The 5,685-nt window shown below is 48.2% G+C and overlaps 1 protein-coding gene across 2 annotated transcripts in view; it reads right to left on the reverse strand.

Annotated features, from left to right (window-relative positions):
* Positions 1–5,363, reverse strand: part of RALA (RAS like proto-oncogene A) — a 30,463-nt gene extending 25,100 nt beyond the window's left edge. The window contains exon 1 of one of the 2 annotated variants that reach the window (XM_062625435.1): positions 5,248–5,363. The gene's annotated coding sequence lies outside the window, so the exon portion shown is untranslated. Of the gene's footprint in view, positions 1–4,397; positions 4,858–5,247 lie in introns of those variants that run through there. The other variant, XM_062625434.1, reaches the window with a different exon arrangement.
* Positions 5,364–5,685: the final 322 nt, after the last annotated feature.

The following is a 5,685-nucleotide window of genomic DNA, read 5'->3' on the forward strand; positions in this document are numbered from 1 at the left end:
TAGGCAAAAAATACACAACCTGGAGCATGAAGGAAAGATGCTGTAACAAACCGTACCATACAGTCAGTGCTGAGTCACTGACTTCGCAATGTGAACTGTACCAATGTAAAACAAATTTCATGCTCATTTTAAAATCAGTGACAGCTTCAAAAATGTCAATGTACAAAAAGAGAATTCAAATTGCAACAAGGTGTGTTAGTCACTAAAACACTGCAATGACCTCTTAATTTAGATATCGTTCAATATAAATCTTGACCTTACAGAAACCAGTTGTTAAGAGTGTGTGATTTGAAGCGTTGTATCTTAAAACACAGGAGTTCTGAGGATCGGAATGAAGCTTTATTCTCATATTACACCACAAAGGTGGAATTCATTTAGGTGGTTAAGTGTGTAAAAAATTTTAAATTTAGTGGTATCATACCAAAATAGCTCTTCCACACAATAACCACTTTAACTCAGTACCTGATTTTGCTTACTTTGATCTCCACGGGTAACAGTGAGAGACGGTTAAGAATGAGCTTCTACCAGCTTTGCTTTGAGTAGGGCCACTGCGTCCATCTACTGTAACTGTATTTTTCATTACATCTCCTCTCTTTGTGTTCTCTCACCTCTCCTACACACCTCTCCATCTCCATTCTTCTCCCCTCTATGCACAGCCTGGGTACTTCAGTGCTATCAAACCATGACGTGACTTCACCCGTCAAGGGTGGGTTTTGTGACTGACACGGCATGACTGCAGAGGGTCACATTAACATTGTTTTCCTGTCTGTATAACTGCTTTTATTTTGATGTCTGAGATAAAATCCCATTGGAAAAAAATGTTGCTGGAATTTTCTACTTCTACGCTAAAAGCCCTTTCTGGAAACAGCACAGCTATACCAACAAGACTACACTGTTCAAATGACAGGTCAGCTCTACCCTGAAGTGTCTCATGGGCTTGAATGGGTGTCCTAGCAAAGAGAAGGACCTGTCTGGAAAACTTCCATGTTTACTACACTCTGTTTAATGTTAACGGAAACATTTCTGCCTGTTTATATGTGGGTGTTACACAAGCATTCTCAGACTGCTGGAGACAAGGATCAGAGTTACAGATCAAGTCTAACAGTAGCACAGGAGGGTATTAAGTTAGCATTGTGGAGAGTAAAATGGAACAGGTACCAAGGCCTGAATGCATGGCTGATCCCTACTACCTACCTACCACGCGCAAATGGCAAGCTTCTTTGCAAAATCCCATTTTCAATAATTTGCAGGAATACTTGTTTGGTCATACAGTGTATTTACATGCCATTTTTAAATGAAACCTTGTGGGCCACTGCACCAGACACTCCCACACACTCACATCAAATGATGTAGAGTAAACTTACTGTTACAAACACAATACATTAAATGAACTGTACTGGTAGGAACTCAATGTATACTGTAATTCCTCAGACTAAGGAGCCAGTATCACAAAATAAGCACCATCAATTCCACTAAAGTAATGACTGCAGAGTTACTATGCAACCAGCTCTTTATATGTCTTGTTTGTGCTACCTTCTTTGCATTCTTGGCTCCTCTCCCCATTAGCATTATAAACTGATTACAGCATAGCTCACTTTGAATTCTCTACTGTAACTATTTTTCATTAAAAATGTGTTCTCTTTGTGTTCTCTCACGACTCCTACACAACTCTCTCTCTCTTTCTCTCTCCATTTTTCTCTCTCTGTGCACAGTGTCTCTGGACACTCCAGTGTTATCACTCTATTGCCCTGAAGGTGCTGGGATTTTGAAAGATACAAAACTAAGCTGAAACAAAACACTAGTAGTAAAGACTAAGCCACCCTCTAGGCAAAGGGAACCAGTTATAGCATGGGGTAGTTCCAAAGTGGGATTACTTAGCCTGTGATACATTTCTTTCCAACTTGCTCCCATCCATAAACTCAGTGCTGTTTTATCTGTAGGGATTTCAGACTGGTTTTGCTGCTGTGCAGAGCTCCTGAGATTCAGAGTATAAGCCTAACCTGATGGTTGCACATCTCCCAAACAGATCTGACAAGCAGCTGTACACACTGACATATCCTTGGTTGGTAAGTGCTCACTCTGACTCACAATAGTTAGGAAAACAAAATGAGAAGCAAAACTGGCTTTAATACCTCCCTGGTCTGTTTGCAAGACACATTTGCTATAGTTAAAGTGACTCTTGAGTTCTTTACATCCAAAAGGACTACAAATAATTTCACATTCTGCAGACAGTAAGAGTTACTAATAACATTTTAGAACTACCCTGAGAGCTGATTTAAGTATTGCAACAGACTAATAACATATAACCATTGCTTCCCTACTTAGTAATTTATAAAACATAAAACATTCTGCAGAACGTTCAATGGCTGTACTGTAATTCTACCAACTGTTCTATTTTCTTGGTTCCTCACGTGAATTCCTCATAAGGGAGGAAGGAGACTTAAAACAATTGTCCCATAATTGTGTGTGTGATGCGGGCAGGCTATTATATGCTCACAAGAATGTTGTCACTAGCCTATTAAACGACCTTGTTCACTTAAAACAGGTTTCAATTTAGATGCAAAGTAACTTCAATAGCTTGGAGCCATTAGAAGTTTACTGGAAGCTGGCTGTAAGCACTCTCAAGGGGATGAGGAGTTCCCTGTTCAGAACACATGACATCACCGACTTACTCCCAGGACCACTGTACCCTATACCACTTGCTAAGGCAGCAAACCAAACAAACATAATCACAAAATTAAAAGATGTTTATCATATAACTATTTCTTCTTCAATTGTGAAACTGCAGGGAAAACAATGCTGTTGTAAGAGAGCCAAAACACAGTTGCCAAAACAACTTTTTACATAACAAGCCGCTGTGCCTGTATCACTCTTTGATACCCAAGACTGCCATATATCAGTTCCTAACACAGCAACATCCTTTACCTCAGCAATGATTTCCTTCCAAGGCAGACACACCTGAAATTTAACAGGAGTAAAAGCTCACTGTAGACAGAACATCCCTCTTGCAGGGTGATCCCTTGCAACAGGTATATGCAGGGACGCCAGTGCATGCCTTAAGTGAGGTTAAGAACACAATTGTCCTTATGCAAGTCAGCTGGAATACAGAAGACACGTGGACCACTGCAAGGTCTCCAACACCACTCAACAGTCATGTGCTCCTCCATGGTTGCTTTTAGCCAGCACTGCTTTATCCTCAGGCACATCCCTCCCTGCCCCCCAGCCCCCCTCAGCCAGCTTACTATTTCTGTTGATTATTTATATATATATATACAAATAGATATAAATACATGCCCATAGGTGACAGAATTCACAACAAACACACAGCTAGATGTTGTTCTAGTTTTCTCTTTCATGGCTAAAGATCCTCTCCTTAAGGTCTACACAGAAACAATAAAGACAACATTATTTCAACATTGCCAGAGTACACGCAACTCAAAATACTCCACATTAAAATTGTTACATTTTTTCCCTTCCTCAAACTCAGAAGAAGACCGAGCTCAAAGAATGTGCAGTAACAAAGGAATAAGTTCACTCTTTAGTATTACAGCTCATTTAACCCCACAGCTGGCCTCTCATGCCAAAAAAGAGCATTTTTTTTGATCTTTCTGTATATCACATTTGTACAGAAAAATAATAAAAAAGGGAAACCCATCACCAACACTGACAATTCCCACAATTTCTGCCATTCGGAGGCTTCCTCAAACAACATTTGACAAGCTGTGTCACACGCATAGACTGAAGGGTTTCAACATCAGAGATTTACATATCACACAGTTGTTCTTCATTCCATTAAGAATGCTCATGGTTTCCCACGATTTAAATGTTGAGGTGCATGCTAATAGACGAATAAGTCAGCTGAAAAGAAGAGGATTTTCCAGTTATAGAAAATAATCCAGTTACAATCACTTAATTGTCCTGATAACTAACAAAATAGTCAACATTTTCTCCCAGTCCATCCAGCTCCTCTCTTTTCAGACTTTGATTGAAAGACGAAGAATGACTGACAGCTTTCTGTGCAGACCTCTCCATTATCTATCTCCAGACATCAAAATGCCAGAGGAATGGATCACTTCAACTCATACAAGTCTAAAGGCTTGCACTGCAGAATGCAAAGTCTCTTTCCAATGAGAATTGGAAACACGAAGTTGAAACAAAACATTAGGGTCATTTCGAGTTTGAAAACGAGTATGTTGGCAGTCTTTCTGCCAGGACAGTTCAGGGATGTACAGATCAGACAGGCAGATCAGGCATAAGAATGCCTCTCCGGGTGACTCTTGGAATACATATGGCCCATTTAACATCTTCATTTTTAAACAGACTCAATTAAGGGGAAGGAGCTGAAGCTATCAGCTTCCATTTAAAAGAAACCCCAAAGCAAACACCAGATTATTTACCGAACCCAGTATGTGAGCACTGAAAGGCACCTTTTATTGGGGGGACTTAATAGGCGTACTTTGTACTTGTTCCTTTTGTTGTAGGCCAGGTCAAGCCATCGTTACCAGCAGCGCCTTTTAGGGTGCACTACCACAGCCGAGAGCAGCGATTCAGCCTCACACGGGCACTGCTCTTGCTCATCCCGACGCTGCATCGCGCACACAGGCGCACCGCGGCTCCGGCACACGGGCCCGGCCGGGGAGCAGAGCCCCGGCCCCTTTGTTCGGGCACAGGCGGCGCCGCCGCGCTCCGCCCCCCTCAGGTGCGGGCGTTGGCCGCGGTCACCCCGCTCCCCGAGGACGGGGACGTCGCACCTGCCCCATGTTCCCGCGGCCACGGAAGGCTGCCGGACCCCTTCGCAACCCCGGGCCCTCCGCCGCCCACTCCCCTCAGCGCCGCGGCGAGCAACGGCAGGCCTTGGGCGGGACGCCCCCAAGGTCGACGCCCGTAACCTTCAGAGAAGGGACGGGTGGCGGCTGCCGGGCCCCCGCGGGAGGCTGCGGCCCGCGCCCGCCTCTCCCCACACCCCGGGGCGGGGCCGCCAGGCACAAACCGCCCGGCCAGGGGCAGCGGGGCGGCAGCCGCACCTCAGCGGCAACCCCTTGGGGCTGGGGACAGCGGCGGGCGCGGGGGGGGACGCCCGCCCTCCCGACAGCTCCCGCCGCACCGGAACGCTTCCCCCTGCGGCGGGCGAGGCGGGTTCGCCGGGCTCTCACCGCCCCATCCCCCGGTGGAGAGGCGCCAGTCAGCTCCTCGCTGCGAGGCCTGCCCGCGTTCCCCCCTTCAACCCGGGTGCCGCCCGCAACTCACCTGCGGCGGGGCGGCGGCGGGCCGCGCTCCGGTGCCCGCTGGAGCAGCGACTGTGGCGGGCGGGGCCGGGCGGGGAGAGGCGGTGCGGCCGAGGGGAGCCCTGGCACCGCCCCCGCGCGCGGCGCTCGGGAGGGAGGGAGGGAGGGGGCGGGGCGCCGCAGAGGCACGAGCGTCACAGGGCGAGGCCCCGCCCACCGGCGCCTCGAGGGGAGGGGGCGGGAGCCAGGGGCCGGGGGCAGCGCAGGCGCAGTGGTTGCACTGCCGCGCGCGCGCACCGCGGGCGGTGGAGGGGGTGGTGTCGCGAGGCAGCCGCTTCCGGCGGGGCGGGCGCGCGCGCGCGGGGTCGGTTGGGGCTGAGGGGAGGCTGTAACGGCCGTGGGGGGCCCGTTCCTTCAGGCCCCGCGGTCCCCTCACCCGAGCGGCGGGCTGCAGCGGGAG

Source organism: Pezoporus occidentalis, unplaced genomic scaffold (assembly GCF_034315485.1).
Source record: "Pezoporus occidentalis ecotype Australia unplaced genomic scaffold, CSIRO_AGI_Poc_V1 ctg28, whole genome shotgun sequence".
NCBI classification, from domain to species: Eukaryota; Metazoa; Chordata; class Aves; order Psittaciformes; family Psittacidae; genus Pezoporus; species Pezoporus occidentalis.